Here is a 26,051-nt window from a genome sequence, read left to right on the forward strand (position 1 = left end):
GTGACCTTTTCTGAAAGGATGGAGGCATAGAAAAAGGAAGAAGAGGATTTACATAAAGCAATCACTTACTTTAAATCCAGTTATAAGAGCTGTGATTGATTACATCTCCCACTGCTATTTTTTTTTATATCAATGGGTTAATATCTGGCAAGGAAAGTGTGTGGTCATTAAAAAATTGTAGGCTCATGATTCTACACCTAAAAGTTAGTGAACTCCTGCTCAAAGGTGACAAATTTACCCTTAGGTGAGGCAGGGCTGCACTTGTCAAGCCTTCAAATACCTCTCTTGCAGTGTGCAGCACTTAGTATAAGGGTACTTCTGTCCAACTTGCTCCACCTTTCTTCCTTCAGCTTTCTTCTGTTCCTCTGCTTTTAGCCTTAGGCAGGATTTAGACCCAGTGTGCTGGGTGATGCACAGGACAGGGACCATCATCCCAACACAAAATATATGTAGCAGGTGTGTGAATAATCAGAAGGTGCTGCAGGGGGAAGGGCCACAGCAGCTTAGCACTTCTTTGGTCTTGTCACCACATCAGCTCACACTGCCTGGAACATCCTTTATGCCCTTTAGCTGGGTTCTGCCTCTCTTACTCCTTTTAAATAGTCTCTGCACCTGCAGTCATGATTATTGAATGGGACTGCAGGGAAACTGAGGTGCTACCATAGAAAGGCAAGATGCAAGACAACACAGACCAGAGGGGCATCCTTGTTTTCAAGTGTCCTCATAGATAGCTAGCTTTCCCTCTTTATATCTGTCTGATATCACTGAGGAAAAAACAAAGCCAAGCCAAAAATAAAAAACAAAACCCAAAACAACAACCCAGCAACAAAAACAAAAGCAAAACAGAAACAAACTGGAACAAACAAAAAACCACACCAAAAATCTCAATGCAAATTTAAAGCAAGATTCAGTGTGGGTTTTGTCCTTCTAACCACAGATCAGAACTACAAAGGGTTATTTTGGGCCAAGTAAAGCTTAGGAGCTTTATTTGTCTCTGCCCAGCAAAGTCAATAGGATCTGTGCTTTGCTGTGATCAAGCCCATTTACTTGACAGTTTAGAATAAACCTAAAATCAATATCTTTATTTTATCATGTGGAAATGTATATATTTACTAGATAAAGCCTTGCAGTTACAGCAACGTGAGAGACATCTATATAATCTTAGAAGTTTTGGGGAATTGGTTTTAAGAATAACATATTTTATATAGCAGAGGCACTACTGATAGCAGAGACACTCAATAAATGGACCATGAACTAAGAAGTCAAAAGTGTACCACCCTTAATCGTGAAAAAGTGGGTATCATGATTCTTCCAGATGAAGTTTTAATGAGACAAGCACAGTATTTGGGTATCAGAGGTTATCTGACCACTTAAAGTAATTATCTGACTTGCCACAATTATCACCTAATGTTCCTGAAACTACACTATGATTGTATCTGATCTTGCATTAATTCAGCCTGTGATAAGACTACTCCATGATTAGGGCATACTTTTAGCCTCATTTTGAACAACTTCTTTCTAATTCTAGCACAACTTCTAAGAATACAGTAACATTTTGACAGTGGTACATTTTCCCAAGGCTGAGAGCTATTCAAGGGTAACGAAACTTAAAGGTCAACTTTCTGTCTCACTGTGAATTCAAATTTCAGCTGTAGCCAATTAACATTTAGATTTTCTGGCTGATTCCAAGTCTTACAAGCCACTGCTACCTCAGCCAGAACTGTTTAGCCAAAGAACAAAAATGGAATAATTTTTCAAAAGGTATGCAAGCTGTGGCAGAGTTTTTTATTTCAGTGGGAGTTTTTTTTTTAACAATTGTCTGTCAGATTCATCAGGAGAGAAAAGTGTAGCATCAAGTGCTCTGTACGTGCTGTGCTCTGCAGTTTGATGCCCTCTCTAAAGCAGAAAGAAGTCAATGCCTGGCTCACAGACAGCAAGTTCCACAAACAGCAGTTTGTGATATCTTGTGTTCACCTGCTCAAGCTGGGTTTGCTCTGCAGTGAAGCACTGATTATAAACCAATTTTCAAATCCTAATTTATGGGTTTCATCTCATGCATCTTTATGTAAGATTGACAGAGAAGGTGGAAAATGCCTATGTGTCCTTTCTTCACCAAGAGCTCCAGAGAAGAGAGGAGGCTCTAACAGGGGTATGCCCAGGTCCTGTCTGGCAGAGAGAAAGGAAAATAGATGTACACATATGAATCATAGATGTTTAGCCTATCTTCATGTCTGAACACAGTTGTTTAGCTTGTGGTATGCTTCCACATTTTCATGGTATCTCTGCCAAAAGGAATCTATATCATAAAGAGAAAGTTTGTAATGAAAACCCGGTATGGAAATATATGTCAACTATCTTTGTGTAACTTCAGAGTTCAAAGACTATAGAAAGAGGAGCAGAAGGTTTTATCTATTTCAAGTTTCAAGCAAAGGTGTGGGAAGGAATAAAGCTGCTTAAGAGTTTCCTGTTGGCCAGATCAGTATCCCATGCTGCACACACTTGGAGCTGAAGGGACAACAGCTGCTAGAAGAGCTGATGGTGCAGGCAGGGCTTAGGGGGACCTGGCAGTGTGAGGACTCCTACAAGGCACAGTCAGAAAGGTGAGGAGTAACTAAAGCAAAAAGATCAGACTTGCTGGCCAAAATGAATTAGGCTTTTCTGTGCTGTGAGATGTGAACCATAACTCAATAGCAGCTATTGCTGAATTCCTTTGTCCACAAATTATGGGACCCATTTTGCTGACAAAGTGTATTAGCTAAGTGTGCAAACAGAAGCTTGGAAGCTTAGATGTAATGAAAATTAAGCAGTGACAACTTCCATTATCACATTCTGTTAGTGATATGAGGGAAATAGCTAATTACATTGCAAGTATCTTCAAAATAAAAGTGGGTGACCTAAAAATGGAAATTATAACCTTGCAAAACATGATGGTACAATTAAAGGTAACACTGGCTCAGCCAGACTATTGATCATTAGTAGCTGAAAGTGGAAGCACATGTTTTTGACTGCAGATGGATTTTCAGCAATGAAAAAAGTGAAATCCGATTTAAGGTCAAAATCTAGAGACAAAGATCGGGATGGGAGGAAAATGTTGACATTCTGGACCTGCCAAAAGCCCTTTAACAGGCTTTTTCATTATTTAAAGAGCCTCTGTATAATATTTTCAGTTTCCCACCTTTCTCAAATAGATCTGTTTTTCTTTCATCTGTGGGGGGATGAGTGGTTAATGAAAGGGTTCTAATGATGGTTATATTATGTATAATGTTCATTAGATGCCTTAGACTCCTGGTAAAAATAATTATAGCAAATATGAATGATTCCACAGTGTATCAAGCTTGTGTGTACTACATTGAGCAAAACTCAGCTCTCTCAAATTAACAAGCAAAAAATGCCACCCAATAACCAAAAACCCCGAACCAAACAGCAAGAAAAACATATAAGCACTAAATCTCAAGAATAAAGAAAAGAGAGGCAAAAATACATTATGCTTAGGACACATAGCAATTTTAGGAAATCATATGACCAATGATAGAGAGGTATAACAAATATACAAATCATAAATAATACTTTTTAAAACTACAGAGCTAAAGCAGAATTCCCCTAAACTTAGAAATCTTTTCTGGAAGCTTGATGTATAGATAGTCCTTGAGGTCAGGCTTTTGCATGGACAGTACTCCTTTCCTATCTCTAGGCCAGACTCTTCTGCCAAAAATAGGAATGCCTAATCTGAGATTCCAGACCAGACTGGATCTGTGGAGGCCGGGATATCTCTGAGAGGTCCTAAACCACGTGTTATCCACCAAGCTTCACTTAGTCAGCAATTGCTTAAACATCAAGGAAGAAAGAATATGGAAACAGTAAATGAAATTAAGTCAATCACTGGAAAGTGAGTATTTATCTGTAAATATTCTCTAGTTAATAGATAATTAGTTAAGGACATTTTGAAAACATTTATAGGGCAAAAAGAAACTTCTTTATTTAAGATACAGATTCCTATGTTCTAGCACCATATTGAAAGGTGAAACTGAGGTTTTTTAAACTGATTTGTCTCAGTCTTTTGTTTTATGATATCCTCTGGGAAGGTACTAGACTAGGCATGCTTTTTATTTTCCTTTGAAACCATTTTCATTCCATATAATTTCTTCCAGCTCCCATTTAAAATTCAAAAGATCCCCTTGGTATTGGCAAGCATTTTAAAAAATGTAATGTCCCTAGAGACAATTTTTATTCAAGTGGTCGCAAAAGTACTGCCTCTCCATGGATTTCACATAGAATGTTTTGAATACAACTAATCTACAGTATCTGACCAACAGAACAGCCCAAGAAATACCAGGGAAAACTTCATTCTTTTCTTATCAAGCTTCAAGAGCTTTTAGACCTGACAGCAAATATGAAACTATGTTTCTTCTGTCGCTCTCAGAGATTTCAGGAAACAAATCTGTTCAGTTTGTATTTGTGCATAAACACAAATCAGATCCCAAACCAACCATAATGTGAATTAGCAGAGTGACCTCAGTGCAGTTACTGAGAAAGATGCACTGGGAAAACAGGATGTGTTCTGGAAAGTGTCTACTCTTTTACACCTGCTTCCTGAAACTCATCTTTGAAACTTTATCAAAATACCATTAAATGTCACTCTCCTAGAGGCAAACATAGATAGAGAAATTTAAGTGTAGAGATTAAAAAAAGCAAAGCAAATATTTTTTTCTCTGGAAGAAAATGTATATAGCTGGTATTTGGTTATAGAAAGTTATATCTGTACTTTCTTCTTATTTCCAGCAGAAATTAGCCCCTTGTTCAGGCTGTGAGAATTGACTAAGGGAAAACTGAAGTGGTTAAGAGAACAAAAAATAAATGCTTGACTTAAAAACTTCTACAAAGAGTAAAACAGTCATATACTTCATTAAGCTGTGTATTCTTTTGGAGTCAATTTGCCTAAGAAAAGATGGTTAGGTGTGTCAAGGAAAAAGTTTTTTATTAGATATGGCTAGGTTAGTAGAATTGTAATCTCAAAACAGTGAAGCATCTTTACCTGTACTGTTCTATTAAATCTGTTCCTACGCAGTTTTATTACTTTAAAGCTTACTGATTCGAGAAAATGTCAGTGAAAGTGAAAAATTGCAAAGATATTATTCAGAAAAAGGAACTTCATAAACAATTTTTATGCTTTCAAAAGGAGGCTGGAATATTTTAAGAGATATTTTAGCTACAATTAACTTTACCATTATGTAAAATATTGTCTATGTTTTTTTCCCTGTAAATTTTCTATAAGAGAAAAAGAGAGCATTCAACATCAGGTTTTGACTGATGAGTCTCTGATCTCCTTCTTTCCACATTTTTGCAGTGCCTAGGACCCCCATCAAGTATAAATCGTATTTACCTCAACAAAGGGAGACAACTGAAGCCATTTTGTATTCTGTAAGGTTTTGGTCCTTGGCTGACTACTAATGCGTTCTTTTCTCTGTTCAAATGTATTTATTTCCTTGGTGTCTTTCTTTTATTACATCATTGTTTCACAGGGAGAATTGTAAAGGCCTCCATATTCATCATTATTTTCCAAAACAACTTGCTGTAAAAGCTGGAATTGTGTCCTGTCTCAGTAGTCCAGCATCTTTAACTGCAAGAAAAAATGTGTTTCAAGTACCTAACCTGAGATAAAAGACTAGTGGTGAGAGGACAGTGTGTAAGTTTTAGCACATATTATTAAAGAAATTTTAGCCTCTATAGTTTAGCTTCATAACTGAAACTCCATTGCTATTAATAAGCTTTCAATTCAAGTACAGAATGCAAGCCTTTCTTAAAAATTATGTTCTTCATAAACTGTCCCTATTTACTCTTTCCCCTTCCTTTTTTTAGTCTGAGTGAGAATAAAATTGAAATCTGAAACATTTCATTGTGTCTGTGTCACAACTGTGTGCACCAGTCAGGTAGCTTATACAGGCAATATCTTGTTTAAATCTTCCCAAAAATGTAGGAATGAATCAGCTGAATAATTGTATATACAGCATCTGCCTCCTGTATCCTCTATTGTATGACCTAACCCTAAGGTGCCTGCAGCCCACAAGGCAGTTCACTGTCCTGCCTCAAAGCCACAGCAACAACAATTTCAGTGTCTGGCATACAGAGCAGCAATGTTGGGTGTCGAAGATTACTTTATTTCAAATATAAGATTGTATGGTGAAAAAAACTGAGAGTAATTCAGAGCTGCTGGAAAGGGAGTGTCTGTGCATTACGTGTCCAACACTGCTCTGAAAACTGAACTGAGAAACCTTGGAAAAATGGGAAGGTATCAGAAAAGGGTGAATGGGGCTACAATTGCCAGGCTGTCAAACTCCTTGAACATGCAAAAAGACAGAGCAGATTCAAATGTGAAGAATTTCAAGGTAATATTCTTGAGGTAAGAAAAATAATTTCAAATATTGACACTTACTAGGGAAAATATGCAGAAGCTTCTCAAAAGACTAAAAAATGGAAAAAAGAATAAACTTCCATCATTACTAGACTTTAGAAAAGGTTAAAATCAATGCTGAGTTATTTATAGAGATCATGTTTCAGTACAACTGTGAAAAGGAGACTTTTACCACGAAGCAACAATTGGGACAAACCCAATGCTGCTTTAGACATCCAAAGCGAGTGACAGACCTTTTCTGATGCAGAGTCAGCTGTTGCTCCCTGTGAGGCACAGATGAACTGTGTTTTGTGGCCCAAGGAAGAATATAGTTTGTGTTTCCATCTTCCACACCTGAGGCAGAAATGAACAGGGCAGTGTTATGGTGGCAGGTGTCTTCTTCCATGGGTGTCCCATGAGGTCACAAGTTCTTACAGAAAACCTGCTCTAGCACAGGCTCCTCTCTCCACAGGTTTGCGTGTCCTGCCAGAAGCCTGCTCCAGCATGGACTTGCCATGGAGTAACAACCTTATTTGACCACCCACCTGCTCTGACATAGGATCCTCCAGGGGCTGCAGGTACCTACTCCCCCCATGAACCTCTGTGGGCTGCAGGGGTACAGCTGCCTCACCATGGGTTGCAGGCGAATCTCAGCTCTGACGCCTGGAGCACCTCCTGCCCCTCCTTCTTCTGCGGTCTTGGTGTCTGCAAAGCTGCTCCTCTCACGTATTCTCACTCCTCTCTCTGGCTGGAGTTGTGCAGCTTTTTCTCCCCCTTCTCCAAAATGTTGTTCCAGAGTTGCTACAACCACCACTGATGGGCTTGGCCTTGGCCAGCAGCAGGTCCATCTTGGAGCCCCCTTCTCACTGGCTCTAAAGGACACAGGAGGAACCTTCTACCAGGTTCCCACAGAAGTCACCCCTGTAAAAACCTCCTCCCTGCCCCTACCAAAACCTTGCCATGCAGTCCCAATACACACTGAATCAATATTTCCATGGATGTATACCCACTCAGCATGGGCTGGCTTTCATCACCCTCAACAAGCAGCCCAAGGAGGATGGAGGCCTTGGGAGAGGCCTATAATTAGCAGAAATGCATTGCAAATGAATTGTGCTTAACCACTGCTTCCTCTAAATGGGTAGGTCCTGTTGGAGGGAGGGTACAGGTCTCTTCTCAAAGGTGTTTTCCATTTTCAGTAGAGTACCCACATTTTTTCTGTTCATTTATTCCAAGCAGGCCACAGCAAAGAAACAGAAGTTGTGTACACATGCCATGTACACACTAGATCAGCATCTGGTCCAGCTCTTTGGATGACTTCCCTTTGCTCTTTTCCTTGTGCAGGGAGGCACAAGGTCAGTCTCGGGACACGGCTGTTCTCCTGCTGTCTGTAGGAGTCTCATAAATGCACTGAAGGTTATTTTGTCTGAAGCTGTTTCATTGGACAGTTGAGAATGAGCCAGACTCTTTCAAGCACAACTGTACATTTTTGCGTAGGAGTGCAGGCGGGCCTTGAAAGGAACAACAGAGCAGTGTGTCTCCCAGAAATTCTAGGCACTGACATGGATGTTGGTTTGGGTTTTTTTCACACAGATACTGAAGAGGCTACATGGCTGCCATGTCAAGGCAGGAACCCACACCAGGGGCCAGAAGCATATGAGGTGGAAAGGGACCTGAAAGTCACGCTAAAGAGGTGAGAATGAGTAGGTGCAACATGCAGTGGGATAGGAGTTGAGCCAGAATCTGCTTCAAGGGTTGAGCACTGCAGTGGGGCCCTGGGCAGCATCTGTGAGCCTGCAGCCCACAGCTGGAAGCCAGGGATGCTTCCCTGGGTCAAATACACACACTTCAGGAGGGCTAGCACAGCCACGGCTGTGATATAAGCTACTTACTTCTCTTCTCATCAGTGAACAAGTGACAACAAAAGTGCCTTACATAACTAAGAAAATAATCTTACGTTCACTTTTCCTAACAGATAATACTTCTTAAACCTCTTATTGCTCTTGTCTGTTTCTTCCAGACTCTTCGGTTTGCTATCATCCATTACGCAAGGTGCCCACACCAGCAGACTACCATCGCCTGCATCCTCACCACAACCAAATAGAGCAGAATAATCACCTCCAATGTCTCGCATATGACACTGCTATTAATACTTCCCAGAATCTGATTTTCTTTTCTGGCAAGTGTGTCGTATCACTGACTCCTATTGGGTCTGACTCATCATTTAGTCATGTTCAATCAGCTATTCCAATCAGAGTGATTTCAAGCAACCTAATCAAAAGACCGGAGCAGCTCCTTCTAGAAAAAGCCTGTTCTAAAAAAAAAAAAAAGAATTAGCTAGTCAATTATTTTACAGTATTTTATGACTTTGCCATTCTATTATTAAAGAAAATAAAGTTATATTTGTCCACTGAGTCTGAAAAAATTGATTTTATGAAGGATTTTCAATCTGTAAGCCATCCAGTCTTGGAAGCATGGATTACTTCTGAAAGGTCTGCAAAATGCAGCTAAAAAAAGAAAGCCTGTTTTCAGTAAGACTAACTTCACTGCATGGGTGTGCATCTTCTCAGGCAGCATATATTGACTGACCAATTAAAAATGGCTGAAATTGTTGCTTTGAATAAATTGCTGAGTATGCTTGCTAGGTGATTCACATGTTCTAGCTAATCACTGTCAATCAAATCATCATGTTTTCCTCTTAATGAAATACACATGGAAAAAATTTCAAAGGCAACCATCAAGTCCGCTGAGCTGTAGTGAAGAGTGCCTCTACATATGTAATACACATTTTTTAAGAAGAGCAACAGCATACTCACCAACTTGCATGCACGGATGCAGAGCTTTATAGATCCAGGAGGTACTAGCATAGCTGGGGAAAGACAACACAAATGGTTTAAAATCTACTCTGGATGAGCTGCTAACTATGGTAAATGATCCCTTTATCATCTCCTTTACCACAGTCACACTTGCAGTAGTATTTAAAATGAAAATAGATGAAGAAAATGATAGAATCATAGAATGGTTTGGCTTGGAAGGGACATTAAAGATCATCCAGTTCCAACCCCCTGACATGGGCAGGGACACTTTCCACTAGACCAGGTTGCTCAGAGCCCCATCCAGCCTGGCCTTGAACAATTCCAGGGATGGGCCACCCACAGCTTTTCTGAGCAACCTGTTCCAATACTTCACTACTCTCTGAGTAAAGAATTTCTTCCTATCATCCAGTCTGTTCCCCCCTGTCCTATCACTACCTGCCTCTGTAAAAGTTTGCTCTCCCAAGTACTGAAAAGCTGACATAAGGTCTCCCAGGAGCCATCTCTTTTCCAAGCTGAACAACTCCAGCCCTCTCAGACTATTTTTGTAGGAGAGGGACTCCATCCCTCTGCTCGTCTTGGTGTAGATGTCTACACAAATGAATAAATAACAACCCTGAAATTGTAAAGGATGAAATGCAGAAAATTGTCAGGACAATCAATATCTTATTAACGCCTCTACAATAGATATAGCATAGGAGAAGCTTCTGACATGTATTAGCTACCGATGCAACTTTAGCAGTTGAATTAGCATAAACACTTCACCTAAGGAACCTAGGCTAAATACAAAATGAATTGTGTGAAAATGAGGATAAAAAGATTAAAGTGGGGTGAAGTCTTGTATTTCCAGCTCTAAAAATTGAGCCAGATTAATTACTTTTGAGAGAGACTGAAGAGAGCATAAGGCAAACAAACTTGAAGGAAAAATCTGGGTTTTCTCCTGAGTAAATTATACCTTCAAATTCCAGATTTTTTCCTGAACATATTAATTTATAAAGTGGAACTGAAAAGGTAGCAAGAAATAGCTATCTAATGAAGAAATGCTGTTTTGTCTGTAAAGACTCTATGCTATTAACTTGTGCTGTTGTCTGGGATGGTTGTGTTAGGCTTTGTCTTTCAAGTATCAGAAATCACTAGGTGTGAGTTTTGAAACTGTGAGTATTATTATTATTCATTATATTTAATTGCTGGAAAGCTCTGGTTATATGACCCAGTGGGATGTGGCAAATTGAAAGGAAGTCATGCAGTTTTGCACAATATACTACTACAGCTAATTGATATACACAAAACAGGCCCACACTAACTGAAGTTAGCAGAAACATTCCTAGTTATTTCATTGGCCAGTGGAGAAGTCACAAAAAAGTGCTAGAAAAACAAGCATAGAGTCTTTACAGACAAAACAGCATTTCTTCATTAGATAGCTATTTCTTGCTACCTTTTCAGTTCCACTTTATAAATTAATATGCTCAGGAAAATGTAAATGGTTATTCTCTTGCACCTACAAGGTTTGGGAAGCTGTCATGTAAAGATTTGGTGATCAAAGTCCTCGAAAGCCTGCCTGCACTTCCCAAAACCTAAAGTAAACTAGGTTTTATGGCTTGGTAAAAGATCAGGTTTGTACATAGTATTGGCACACTAGTTTCAATTTCAAGAATAGAAAATAAAATTTTCCTTCAGGTTTGGTTCTGAATTAAGGCTTAATACAGACACTCTCAGGTGTTACTGGGGTTACTACTCTTACAGTACTAAGCTTGCATCTGTCTCTGCTTTATTTTCTCAGTTTTTCATCCAGCTCTCAAAGATGTAAATGTACTTTTACTTACACCAAACAGGATAATTCCTCCATGATTTTTGCACAGGAAAAGGGTAAGAGGAGGATATACAAGTCAGGCATATACAAAGTAAGATTGTTTTAAAATATAATCAGAGGGGAAAAAGTTCTTTTTGAAATTAGAACCTCATTTTGAAATTTTTGCTACCACAAGGGTTACACAATGTAGCTGTTCTGGACACGCTGGGGAGAAGTTCTGTACTCTTGCAGTTTCAAGTTCAGTGCTAGGGTAATGTGATGGCACTAACCCTGCAGAGTTTCAATTTCTTTAAAGCAATAAACTTTTTTTTTTTTAATTATCTTGCTATACTCTCTTCACATCTTGGATTTTTCATCAACTTTTGGGATGTTCCCATGGCCAGCTGCTCTTTGTGCAATCTCTTATTTGTTGCTAATTGGCAGTGACTTATGTATCCTAGCTGACTTCTGGCTGGGTTATTTTCTTATCTTTGTTACTCTATTGTTTAATAGTTACTTTCCTTGTAATCCAAAATCTTATACTACTGTTTCCTCTGCAACAAGGGATTACCATATTGCATTCATATACTTCCTGGTCCTTGCTTAAATATTTTTTTTCCTCAATGAGAAAAAAAAAATGGAGTATTTGCTCCTTTAATTGGAATTCACTCTCTGATTATGCCATCACCTTCCTACTATGAGTCTGTGCCTAAAGAAAATTACATAGAAAAATGTCAAGTCTATCAACATGAGAAACTTCAGCACTGAGTCATTTAGCAATCAGTTCAGATATTCAGATAATTCACCCCCAAACATCCCCAGCTACTGCTGCTGCCTTTTCCCACACTTTTTAAAGATGGCTAGAACTGGCATTTAAGAGCATCCAGAAGAAAAAGAAAAATGTATGTGTGTCCTCATCTGTACTTATGTCAGTATGTAAAGCAAAAGAAACATGTGATTTAGAGCAGAATTTGTGACCAAGCAGATAATTCAGAGTAATTAATTGAATTGATTCAGCTCTTGCAGCACATTCAAAAGCACAAGCTGACCATCACATCCTTCAGGTGTTCACATTTTGCAGACATAATACATATAATTACAGAGATACATTTCAGCAGCTCTGCTTATTTCAAGTTTGATTAGACTGGTCCCTTAAAAGCACTTTTGTTCTACAAAAGGGTGAATGCTACAGGAATTCCAGCACAAATTCTTGAAGTTAAAAAAAATTAAAAACACATGCGTAATCTCAGGTTCATTTATGTCTTTCAAACCCAATCTTCTATAAGCTTTTTGTGCCACATATAGTCTGTCACACCACAGTTTCTGAACTTGAGAGTGTGGAATTCCAGTGAAGTGGATGTTACATTTTGAACAAGTTGCTTTTTGCAGTAGTTGTCTCCAGTCCTTACTATGCACCACTCATGATCATGATGTTTAGGACATTTTTTCATGCATGCAGATAAACTCACTGATGCAATACAAAAAGAACCCACTTAATACCTGTGTTTTCCTGCCTTGCATGCATTGCCAACACACTGGTAATACACTAAAGAGGGTCACTTCTTTAAACAAACCTGTGAGTCCCAAAAGTATCAATAAGTAGCATCCCATTATCCCAAACTTTTAAAAGAAAATAGGCTTTTTAGTGACTTGCCTTAAACTGTGCTCATTACAAATTATTAGTATTATTTTAATTACATGAATGGCCTTTTCTTAAAAAACTGCCTCCGCTTTTTAATAGCAAAGCTACAGGAAGAAGCCAGCGTTGATTGATTGGGAGTGTTTGTAGTAGAGTCCAGCAGGATCTGTTATTGCACTAGTTACAGAACACAGCAGGCACTGCACTCGAGCAGTAAATATAACCCCAAAATCCTGCTGGGAAAATGAGCCTTTACCTGGCATAGCTCAGATTGTCCATTCTCAGTAGTGCACTATTAGTTTTTATCATCTTTTTAGTTGTCTTACCAGCTAAGTTTTTAGTCTGTTGAAAAAATATCAGTATATTTCTATTTATATATATATGCATAACGTTTCATTTTATTTTAAATCTTTTATGCCAAACGGTACTACAACATCTAGAAGTTTTAGCCTAGATCTAAAGAATTTTGATTATAGTTGAAGAATTCTATAGATTGATTTAGAGTGCATTCATTTAAGCTAGTGACTGCAATTATGTCCTTTGGTATTACATTATGTGTCCTCAGATTGCCTGTTTATAAACATAATAGCTCCCAGCACCCAGAAAAGAAGTCCCCAGTGGTTGGAACATGGAAAGTGCCACACCAATTTTTAAAAAGAGTAAAAAGGAGGCTCCTGGGAATTAGCAACCAGTCAGCCTCACTGCCGTGCCTGGTAAGATCATGGAAGAGATCCTCTTGGAAGATAGTTGGAAAGACATTGAAGACGGGGAGGTAATTGGATAGCCAACAGGGCTTTGGCAAGGGCCAAACAAACGTATGGCCTCCTATGATGGAGTGATTGCATCAGTGGACAGAGAAGAATTATCTACCTGGACTTCTGTAAGGCCTTTGATACAGTCCCTCCCAGCATTCTTGCCAATAAATTGGAGATAAAAGGGTTTGATAGATGGACTGTTAGATGGATAAGAAGTTGTCTGGATGGCCACATCCAAAGATTTACAGTCAATGGTTCAATATCCAAGTGGAAACAACTAACCCATGGTGCCCTTCAGAAGTCCCTACTGGGACAAACATTATTTAAGGTAAGTTCATCAGTGACATAGTGGGGTTGAGTGCCTCTTCCGCAAGGCTGCCCATGACACCAAGCAAATTGGTGCAGTTGATGCACATGAGGGAAGGGAGCCTGCTCCAACATGCATTTCCCACAGAGTCACAGCCTCCTCCAGGCATTCACCTGTGCTGGTGTGGGGTCCTTCAGAGACTGCCGGTGGATATCTGGTCCACCATGGATCTCCACGGGCTGTAAGGGGACATCCTACCTCACCATGGTCTACACCATGGGCTGCAGAGGAATCTTTGCTCTGGCACCTGAAGCATCTCCTCCTCCTTCTTCACTGGCCTTGGTATCTGAAGGGCTGTTTCTCTCACACATTCTCACTCTCCTCTCCCTCACCCCACTCCCATTCTTAAGTCTGCTATTCCAGTGGTGCTACCAGCATCACTGATTGACTTGGCCTTGGCCAGGGGCTTGGTCTGTCCTGGAGCCACCTGGCGCTGGCTCTATCTGACACAGGGGAAGCTACTGACAGCTTCTTTGGTCCCCTACAACCAAAACCATGTCATACAAACTGAATACACAACTGTCTGAACATCTTCAAATATGAAATTGTCCTATATTGAACTCACTGGAATATGACACATATTTACAAGCTTAAAATAAATCATGCAGCATCCACAGAAAGAAATGCCTATTTTTTTAGGAGAAATGTATTTTTAAGCATTAGAAGACATTTTCATTGTAAAATTCTCATATCCTGGCTGAAAGCAAGAGCTTGGGCAGACACATAAATTAGGGAGAAATAGTTTCTCAATTATGCTGCTATTGAACCGCTTCCTTAGGTTTCCGCAGGAACAGGAAGACAAACCTCCACTGTATACATTTCAGGAAGATGTGTGCCGATTGTCCACCCAAGTCCTTGTACCTTTACAGGGAATTGATGCTATATGACCTGATTTACAGGACAAGGACTAGTGCTCCCAATAAGCTTGATCATATGAAGGGTACCTCATTTTGCTGCTTTGTCTTGGAAACCGTGTAAGAAAAAAGTGAAACTGGTGGGCTAGAACAAGGGCCAGTAGAGGAAAGAGAGTTCATCCTCTCAGCAGTGAGTACAGGCTGCAGGCTGTATTTTCTGAGGTCTCTAGACTAGAAAGCAATCTGACTATTTCACTGCTGAAGGCAAAAGAGGGAGTCAGTTCACTTCATGCCTGGAGGACTCCACAGATCCAGCCCTTAGTCCAAAAAATTGTGTCTCTGCCAGTGCCAAAAAGTGAGGAAGGATGCTAACAGCAAAAGGTTTCAAAGAGAGACTTCTGATGGTGATCTCTCTCTGCAAATACTTAGGTGAATAGCCATAGGTCCCTTGAATGGCCATAGGGCCTGCAAAACCTGTATCCAAATATCTATCACCTTCAATGGTCTCTGAAACTAACATCACTAGTCCTTCTACAGAGTCTTCAGGCTCCTTCCTATGGGTCCATAGTGTTTGGGCATCTACTGTCCCCTAAATCCAGTCAGTTCTGTTGGGTCCTGCGGGATAGGCTTTGACAGGCAGGAGAGCATGTTCAGCTGGACTTCCCTCTAACTTGAGTGAATTGTCAAAGAGGGTCCATGGGGCACCTTCCAATCTGTTTGCTGTCCCTGGCAGCCCAACAGCAGGGTTTAGCCACACTTGGTGGCCTCCTGCCCTCTCATGGTTTCATGTAGGCCAGGTTCCCCTTTGGGTGGGTTGCTTCCATAGCTGCCTGGCAAGACAAATACACACAGTTTGAGGAAGTGGCATTCAGTGCCTCTTCTCAGCACACACAGTGAGTGCATGATACGAGTCATCCCACCAGGGAGGATGTTCTCAGCCTTGGTGAGCTGAGTTCTCCTCTATGCCCACAGTGTCATCCACTGCTTGCTTTGGACTAAGAAGACTTTTTCCCCTCGTGGGCAGGGAGGTGTCTGTTGCCCTCCCTCCAGCCCCTGGACCTGGAGCAGGTGTTTGATGGGATGAATCATGGCTAACTCTTGTATAATATTTCTGTCCTCCAAGAAATTCCTTCAGGCTCTCGTCCTTGACACAGAAAGCCTAGTTGGGCTCAGGCAGGCCTAAGCCTTTGTAGGGCATTAGACATCTTCTTAGGTCCTCCTACTGCTATCAGGTAGATAGGACCTCAGGTAGATAGGTAGACCAGGCCTCATACAAGCTTCTAACTACATCTTCTTTCTTGCTTCTCTCTGCTCTCCTTGTGGGATTAAGAAACACTGATTCGTGTCTCTTCGGATCTTCTCAAGGTCATTCCACTAGTCTTTTGTCTGTAAGTAGCTTCAGTGTGAAATAATCCTTTCACAATTTCCTCATTTTTAATCTGTTCTTTCAATCTTTTTCTTTTTTTAGTGGTTCATTTTAAGAACCGTTTTCATTCATCATTCTGTTATGTACTAGGTCCGCTCCTCAGCTCCCAAAATCGAGGAGAGTCTTTTGTTTCAACCTATCATCTCTATGAGGAAATCAGGAATGACAATGCCTAGCTTAGAGAGAAGACATCTCTAACAGGTCTGTAGAGGACAAAGCTTGCCATTAGAAACCTTTGTAGCTTTTGTCAATCAGAGGTCTAGAGAGTATTGCAGACAACCTCTTGGTTGTGTTTCACACCCACTTACAAAAACATTCTCCATAAATTTGTCTGCTCTCTTTGTGAATCTATTCAAATTTTGGACTGGCCACTCTTCTTTGACAACAATCTTTGCAATTTAGCAATATGTTTTATGAAAACACTTCTGGTTTTGGCCTCATAACATCACTGCTGTTCACTGAGTTCCTCTGCTGTGATGACTAAACATTACCTACTCACCTTTTCCATAACATAAAAGATTTTATAGACTTCCAAGCGGCACTGGACTCACTGCTTTCCTATAGAAACCATTCCATAGGTTTTTATTTTACTGGGCCAAATCCAACACTTCCTCTCTTATCACTTATGGATCTTAGGATGCATGAGATCTGGGTAAATGCAGCACATATGATGCAGGACCAGAAAGAACATATCTCCTACGGGTATCAGACATTTCATGAATCTTCATTTGCCCAGAAAGGGTCTCCTTCTGCATTCCTTCTTGCATTTCAGGAGTGCCTGTCTGCTGTCATTAATTTGGGTTCTATTTTGCGCTCTAGTTTTTTCCAGTTATAGATTTTCTTTAATTTTCTAATTCCCTTTTTAAGTCTTCTGAGTAAAACATGCAAGAAAGAATTTTAAAAGTGTTTTGTCTGGTCGGTGGCTTAGGGAAGGAGTTATGAATAAATGGTCTGGCAACTCTAGTAATTATTATGAGACCATCTGCTGGTAAACATGTATATAGATTCACCCTAGATAACTGGCGAGTAGTAAAGAGATAGGGATAACCTTTCCAAGTATTAGACAGGCTGACACCAAATGGATAACCAAAGAGAGTGGGGAGTGGACATTTAGCTACTAGTCAAGAGATGTGATTCCTCATCATCTTGTGTTTCATTAGAATAATTTACAATTTGATTACCTGTTGGAAGCTCAGAGTAAAGTTTATTATATTTATTGTCAGACTTTACTTTTCCTGGTTAGGTTTGCTTTAGCCTACAATGATTATTTATGACAGCAATAATGCTATTGACCAGGTCTGAGGGAACTGTTTGGCTTCTTCAGAAAAGAGGCCCAGAGTTTTAAATTTCCACCATAAGGTTAGTATCACGTTCCAGAAAGCATACAAAGGAGAACATTTCATAAATCCATACTTGCATATATGACAGAATAAGCTGAGAGACATTTTTTAAGTTATCCTTTAGTCGATGAACTCTTATAAAACAGAAAACTATTTTTTCAGAAATAAAAACTACAAATATGCTAGTAAAAGAGCAAAATGCTTGAATTTTCATACGAAATTTCCATTAGCATTTGATGTCCTATAAAAGTGCTTAATGGCCTCTTGAACACTGTACTAATTTGAGTCCATTAGTGTAATAGGCAGGGATTAAAAACAGAAACAAAGAGATCATTAGCCATGAAAGTTAAACACATCTGTTCATATTCCATCATTAAAATGACAAATATTTAATCACAAAGAAACATAGATCTTAGTACAGGAAGATTCAGGATAAAATCAACTCAACATAATGTTCTGCCAAACTTACATATTGCTCCGAGGAGGAATTTTATAGCAGCTTCCATCTTAGATGCCAAGCAAAAGTCCTAGTACAGTTTCACCTAGTGGATACCACAAAGGAGCCACAGAGGTCTGCAGTGCTTCAGAAACGAAACCACAAGTTCAGAAGAGTCTGTCAGGCCAGTGCATCTTACTGTGCTGACAAGGTAAGAAAGAGCTGATGTCCCGTTCACAGCCCCTGAAGCCACAAGCTGTTCGTCTACAACATAAGACATTGATGTGATCGTGATGTGGAGGAGTCCATTCCACTGACCTAACCTCTGGAATCAGCAGCTCCTAAACTGATTCTTTCACCTTTGGAGAAACAGTTCATCCCAGCCTCGGTGAACCCCGAAAACTTTCACAGCAACAAAGCACCAAAAAATGCTCTTAATTTTGCGGTTCCTTGAGGATGGTGTACTCAGTGCTCATCCTTTCACCTTGGAATCATATGTAAATGGATGAGGTTGTAGAAAACAATAAGTGAAGGCTTCTGTAAAAAACTGAGGGTTTTTGCTTCATCTCAAAACTGCAAACAATGTTACAAAATGGAAAAAATAATAAACACTTTATCAGGTCCTCTCTAAAGCTAGTGCCTAGTCCTTCTTCAATCCAAATTTTTGTTTCAGCATGTGTCACAGCAACTTCTACTGAGAGTCCAAGCAACATCTTAGCATCATTTCACAGAACCAGCTCTTTTATGGTTTACAGTTTCTCAGTCATTAGTCATTCAGTCCTGAGTCTTAACTGCTCCCTTTTCCCTTCAATCTTCTCCCTACAGATATTTATAAAAATTTTTAACACTCTTCCTCCATCCAAGGTAGATTACTTTGTTCTCTCCTAAATTGACATATTTCCTGTTATCTAGTGAGAATCTGTACTTTATAGGATAAATCCCTTATTCATTAATTACTAATCAACTAATATATTTCTAATCCTAGAAATGGATATTTCTATTTATTTTCCCTGTAAACTTTGGAGCTGAACTCCATTCATTTCCCACTCCTTGGTATCTTTAGTGAATTTAATCTTTTATTGTAAACTGAGAAGGCCAGCAGGTTGGAAGGGGTGCATTAATTGAGAATACAACTTTGCCAGGGCTGTTAAAGTCACAGATTAAGCAAATACTTTGTGAAGTCCTTAACGTAATTTTAATCCATGACCACATTAGCAGGACACTAGTCTTGAGACACAGACTTAAAAAAAGTTTCTGAAAATCTGGAACTCTCTTGAATTTCATTTCTTTACCTTTACATGCCAGCAATATTAGGGGACTCTATTTCAGAATGGGAGACTCATATTCGCTAAAATTAGTCTGAACACTAAATTTATTCATTCTAATTTAAATTCTGAAGGACTTTTCCCATTGCATCAAGTGCTTTGCAAATGTTAATGTTATAGAATAAAACCTGTTTATTGTACTTAGCTTAAAGCAATCACTCCTTGATTCCTAACGTGTGACCTGCTGTACATCTCAAGCCTGAGTGCATGAAACAGCTCATCACTCAGATGGGCAACAAAGTTCAAAGCTGAAAACCTTCTGCTGTTGTCCTCTTGGGTGAAGTGTCATCCACAGCATGGGAATTCATCTGTCCACAGTGGAGAGTAATCCTCACTTTTAAAGAAATGCCTCTCTCTTCATGAAGTAGGTATATGAAAAAGTGTCCTTTTGTCTTCACTGAATATATAAGGAGCTCACAGTCTCTCACTGAGGTGTAGGAATCTCTACATGAGATGTCTGAAGCTTCATTTCCAGCTGAGTGGAAATGACAGTTGTCCTGACCTCCCTTCCTTGGGCAGCATCCCTTTGGAAAGAGGAATTGGTTTGCCTGCTGATTAAAGATGTTAAGTGAGAAGTACCATCCATGTTAAACAGCCTAGTCATTCTGTTAGCTGATGGAATGAGAGATGAGGATTAAAAAAATGCTATTAAAAGAGTTGGTGTAGCTCCATTTTAAAACACATTGTGACTAGTGAAGTGTGTTAGATAAACAATGAGAATTTCAACCTTTACAAAGCTCACAAGGAATAGCAGTCCCTTGTTCATTTTTGTCACTGCTCTTCTGGCTATCTCTGGTCACCCTTGCTACCAGATACATTTTCTACATGGAATATCTTGCTTCTGGAAACAAAAAGCATATGAAATCTTATTAGATTATGTTTACATGAATTTTCCAGTCCAGTAATGCATATCCAAGTACCTTGGATAATTCAGATAAGTGTCCATACTAAAATCTAAATTAAAACAAAGCTACAATTGCTTTGAAGGGTTATCTATCATTAGACAGATATGTAACCAAAGGAAATAACTTAGAAAGCCATAATAAATACAAATATCTACTGTTCTTTTTATTATATTTATGTTCTTTTTAGCCAGACAACTCTGAAGTAGTCTGATGTGCAACATCTGTATTATTTTCTATCATCTTTCCTTAAAGAATATGAATAACACAAAAAGGCTAACAGCTGAAAGAACAGAAGATGAACCTCTTTTGGGAACAGGTTTATGTATTTTTTTTCTTCTCTTTAAAATATAAATCCACCAGGCCCTCTCCCAACACTGAGGAAGGCTTAATTTATGATTTGTAAATCTGTCCCTTTAGAAACAAAACTATGCATTGATATGGAGGATGTGACCCAAAGGGATTTTGTGGTACAATCCCAGTTACTATAAAATCATAGAGTTATAGAAAGGTTAAAATTGGAAGGGACCTTTAAGATCATCTAGATCCAACCTCTTTGCCATGGGCAGGGACACCTTCCACTAGACCAGGTTGCTCAGAGTCCCATCCAACCTGGCCTCAAACACTTCCAGGGATGGGGCATCATATCTTCTCTGGGAAGCCTGTCCTAGTGTCTCACCACCCTCAGAGCGAAGGATTTCTTCCTAATATCTAAACCGGCCTTCCTTCAGTTTAAAGACATTCCCCTTTGTCTTATGTCACCATATTTTAAACAATTGCTAAAAGCAATACTTGATAATGTGGACTTAACACCTTTTGATTGCAGATATATTGCTTCATCAATTTTGACATAATCACAATACATCCTTATGCCCTTACAAAACTCTTTATCCATTTTGTAGGCCCCCTTCAAGTACTGGAAAGCTGCCCTAAGATCACCTTGAAGTCTTCTCTCCGACTGAACAGCTCCAGCTCTCTCAGACTGTCTTCATAGGAGAGCTGCTGCAGCCCCCTGATCCTCTGGACTCAATCCAAGAGGTCCCTGTCCTTTCTGTGCTGGGGGCCCCATAACAGAAGAGCACACAGACATCTCTCTAAACAGCCTCTCCCAACTCCGCAAATCTAGCTTGAAAGCAACTGTATGGGTGCTTCTGCCACCCTGCTTGAACGTAATTCAAGAATTTCACTCCACTGCTGACTAGAGATCTGTCATTTCCACCCACAGCATATTTATGACCAGTTACTTTTTACACCAGTCCTGCTCTTTAACTTTAGGGGACACTTCTTTTCGATATATATTTCCCAATGTATTTGAAGACCACATTCCAGTTTGCCATGCTGCTTAATCCATGCTCTTCCTCTCTCCTTGCACCCTGAAGTTTTCCATTCCACCCGTTGTCACAGTATACCTTTTCTGTACTGCTTCAAATGTGAATTCAACTTTCGGGAAGGAGATGAGAAGAATTTATCTAGGCGTCCAGATGTAGTCTCGCCAACAGCATTGAGTCTTCCACAGATTAACTTTACTCTTGAGATGGTGATTTGTAAATAGGATAACTTTTAGTCTTTGGCTTCCTCAGTCACTTCCAAATAATGACCTAATTGTTAACTTTCTTGTTATTAATCCTCAGATACCTGTCCTTAAAACTCATTTTTCTTGGATCTCCCTTCTGGCATTCCTGCAATCACAGCAGTTGTCTATACCTTTAGTCATTTGATATCTCAGTCTTCCTCCTGTGTTTATGATACTCCAATTTTATGCATGCACTTCTTGGTTTTAAGTCAAGGTCATTAATGAAAATATTTAAAAGGTTTCTCCAAAAATTAATCCTTGAGAAAGTCCAATAGCAGCTTCCCTTCAATCTGGAATTTAGTTTTCTGACTCCGCCATTTCCTGTCTCTCTTTAGTCAGGTGACAAACGTATATTTTCCCAGGTGACAGTGTACTGATATTTTATTATAATCTAGATATTAAAATACGAAAAATATGAAATTTCACAGTGCTTCTTCTCAAGAAAAGTGATTTACTTTTCAAAGAAAGTTTTTTGGTTGGGTCTCATCTATGTTTGGTGGGCAGTGCTCCCTTCTAGAGAGCTCAAATCAGGTGGTGTGATGATGATGGAAGATCTGTCTCTTATAGGGTTGTCAGAAAAACTTGGGGGGGGGGTAGATGTGCACCTACCATAATGATGAATGGAAAGGTACTTCTGTAGGTGTTTTTTTGGCTGGATTCCAGCTGAATGCATTCAGTGTTGGCTCTGTTTGTCTGCACTGGCCTTTGAGCATTATCATGTCTGAAGATTTTAAAAGGTGTTTTTTTTCTTACTTCACTTGACACAAGAAAATCAAGGTAAGTTATGGAAAATTAAGATGTTAGTGATATGTATGAAGACTTAACCAATCAAATTGAAAAGTTGTGGCATCTATAATAATTCTGCTGCAGAAAAAAAACCTTATTTGGGTTAGGATTCAAGTCTTTTTAGTCATGTTGTTCTTCATCCCTTCTCAAACAGCAATTTGTTACCTAAGGAGACATCCTTCAGAGAGCCGTGTTTTCTTTTGCTGCAGAAAGGGCATCTTCCCAGACCATTTGTTCCAACTTCGGCCTTCATTTGTCTAACTCAAGGATAGAGAGATTGTCTCCTTGGAAATCGTTATTCTTTATCCATTTATCATCATGCAAATACTTTCCAGAATAAAACAAAATGGACAATTTAAATGCAGTCTGCTTAAATAGGACATTGTGTTTCTCTCCAAATGAACATTACATTGCATAACATGAGCAATAAAACTGTAATTTCTAACTAATTCCTAAATGTCATCTATCCTTTTTTAAAACTAATGATAAATTTAATTTCTCAAGGCCAACTTAGACAAAACTTGAGGAAAAAAAACCTCTATGGACTGTAAGATCTGAATTTTATTAAAATCAATTATTTGATATACTAAAATACATTAAAATTATTAGGCAGATGGCAAAACACCTGAGTTTTACTCAGAGAAACAGACTATTTTGCCTGCTTCTGAAACTACTTAAAGGATCCAAAATTCAAGAGAGGAACTTAACCTTTTACAATATTCATTTTAGGTATCTTGCTCATTTACCTTTTGACTCAGTTTTCTGTCTTCCTCCCATCCCTAGATTCCTCCCCAGCACGCTAATGCTCAAGAACAGGGGCCTCCCTGGTTTTGCAATGCCAGCATGAATGAGCTAATTTGTGACATCACATGGTAATGTCTGCCTGGGGCTGGAATACATCAGTGTCACTGGGACTCTTGTGATACAGTTTTGCTTATAATCAGTTAATTCTCTAAAAGACTAGCAAATACTATAAAGTAGGATGTGCAGACCTGAATTACAACTCCGACATGCTTGGCATGTGAGTTTTGCCCTTTATATCAGTTTAACTATAACCAATTCTTATTATAGTAAGAACATGCAGGTTTTGTTCTAATATCTCGTATCTGTGCTAAAGTCCTCCAGCTTTTAATGAATATGCTCAGGTACTTGAAGTTCTGTGGTGATAATAGAGAGTGCATCTTTTCCACTCAAGTACCCTTTTCCCTGTGACAAGATGTGAAAAAATCCTCTTGACCTATACAAAGAAAATTGGGCCACTAAATGTTAAATGGAAGTATATTGAAAGTTCATGAGGAAATAAGCATTCTTCAGTTGTCAGAAATTACTACTTTGAAATTTCTAAGAAGTTTAAATTTTATGAGATGGTTAAAAATAAGATAAATGATTGGCATAAGAATTTATTACCTTTTCCTATTTCAGCCTTCTCCCTAAGCCCATGCAAATTTAGTATGGCACTGGTTTTTTTGTACAAGTCATAAAAGAATACAGACATTATGTAAATAGTTTCAGTGGAGAAATGAAGTGGAAAAACTCATTTTTCCATAAAAAGAATAAGTGGTATTACTTATCATTCCATGGGGCTTAAAACTACTGAGGCTTAGAAATGTCTGATAATTTCCCTAGGCTTTTAGGTAAAATAAGGAGCAAAGAATTTTAGCCAGTCCCTTCCTGGACACAGCATCCCACCCCTAAGAAAGAGAAAGCAGATGGGAAATGTTGGCTCCAACACCTGATACCTGTAATACTCATGAAGATAAAGACAACAGTCCACTTCAGCAGAACTTCCCTAGGTTTTCACCAGAGTAATTGGAATGGAAATGAATAGAATAGAATAGAATAGAACTGAAGAATAGAATAGACCTGCAGTGCTCATCCAGTTCAACAGTCTGACCACTCCAGGGCTGACAAAAAATTAAAGCATGTTGTTAAGTGCATTGTCCAAATGCCTCCTAAACATTCTCAGGGTTGGTATCCACCGTCTCTTTAGGAATCCTGCTCCAGTGTTTGACCTCCCACTCTTGGTAAAGAAATGCTTCCTAATGTTCAATAGGAACCTACCCAGGTGCAGCTTTGAGCAATTCCCATGCTTCCTGTCGCTGGATACCAGGGAGAAGAGCTCAGAACTTCTCTCTCCCTACCCCCTCCTCTGGAAGCTCTAATTGAGAACAAAGACCTGATTCCAGTACTATTTTATGTGTGCTAAATGCTGAATTTTTAAATAAGTTTTTGTGCAAATTTTTACTGATTTGAAATAAGGTTTCTGTTTCAATTTAGGAATTTAAGACCTCTTCAGGAATTTAAGGCCTCTTTTCTTTTTTGCCTTCAGAATGTCAACATTCACAGGAATTATCAATAAACAATGAAGAATTTACAAACATTTAGATTGTTTCAAGGTCTGGGAGAGCCCTTGTAAGTAGTCTGGGGTGATTTTCCTTGACAATATTGGATTTTGGACTAAGTCTGAGTGGAAACACTGGTGGAATTTATTACTGACAGTACAATTATTGAAAAACACAGGTGTGAATGAGCAGCTGGTACCACATGATAGAACTCTTCTATTTCCATCAAACTGCAGGAAAGTTAAAGAATCTTAGCTAGGATGCAAAGCTGGCTTGAGGTGCTGGCAGAGGTACCAGCACCAGTTATAACATCATTGCCTCATGGCCACCTCTGACTTCAGTTCAAAGAGGTTTCTGTCAGCTGGAGTTTTCTATTCTGTGGATATGTGGCAAATTGTCCCTTTTATACAAATTTGTTGTGGTAACCCTGACACTTAGTTGGATTTCTATGCAATACTGGAAGGCAAATGTGTATGTAAAAAATGTAGTCTGAAAGATGTCTTCATGCAGAAGGTAGTTCCATCAGTTTTAACATAATCTAGGATTGCAGTTACTATGATTCAATAATTTAGTCTCTACTCATTTTACTCGTTGTACTGATATTTTCTTAACATTTCTCAATTAGTGTTTCAGACACTCAGTAGGAAAATTCATTCCACACAGGTAAAAAAAATTTCATACAGCAGAGTGATTATTTTTATTATGTTCTCACTTCTAAGGTGCAATTATGTTTCATATTATTTTCCATGTACAACTAATTTCAAAACCAAGTACTTACAATTATTCCATAAACCAGTGTTACAGTTACATCAATCAAAAAATCAGACATAAACAAAGCTAAGGAAAACTGGATGGAGCATGGATGGGGGTAAGGTAAAAAAAGATGGAAGGCAATAAAATTGGAGCACGAGCCATTTCTGCCATTTTAACTTGCGGTGAAGATTTGCTAAGATAACTAAAAGCCCTGCCTGAAATCACTTCCATCTTGAATTACACAAGTAAAATCAATTCTTCAGCTGAAAATTAAGGAAAATAATAGCATAAGAAAAGTCATCTGACTTTTCACTGGTAACATCCTAAAAAGCACTTGTATTTTCTTATTCCTTTTCAATAGTTATTCTTTCTCACACAAACATAATGGTTTGTTGTCACAGGACTGATTTTTTAGTGACAGAGCTAAGGACCAACGTGGCCAGCTGCTGTTAGAGAGGAAGAAGTGCCCATTTTTAATTTAAAATCAAAGGAACTTGCAAAACAGTTAATATATAATAAAAATTAATGTCAGAAAGACCTGCTCCGCTAACCTTGCAGAGTGTCTT

This window comes from Corvus kubaryi, unplaced genomic scaffold (genome assembly GCF_017639235.1).
Source record: "Corvus kubaryi isolate FWS band 111438036 unplaced genomic scaffold, C.kubaryi_AGA036_p1.0 37256, whole genome shotgun sequence".
NCBI classification, from domain to species: domain Eukaryota; kingdom Metazoa; phylum Chordata; class Aves; order Passeriformes; family Corvidae; genus Corvus; species Corvus kubaryi.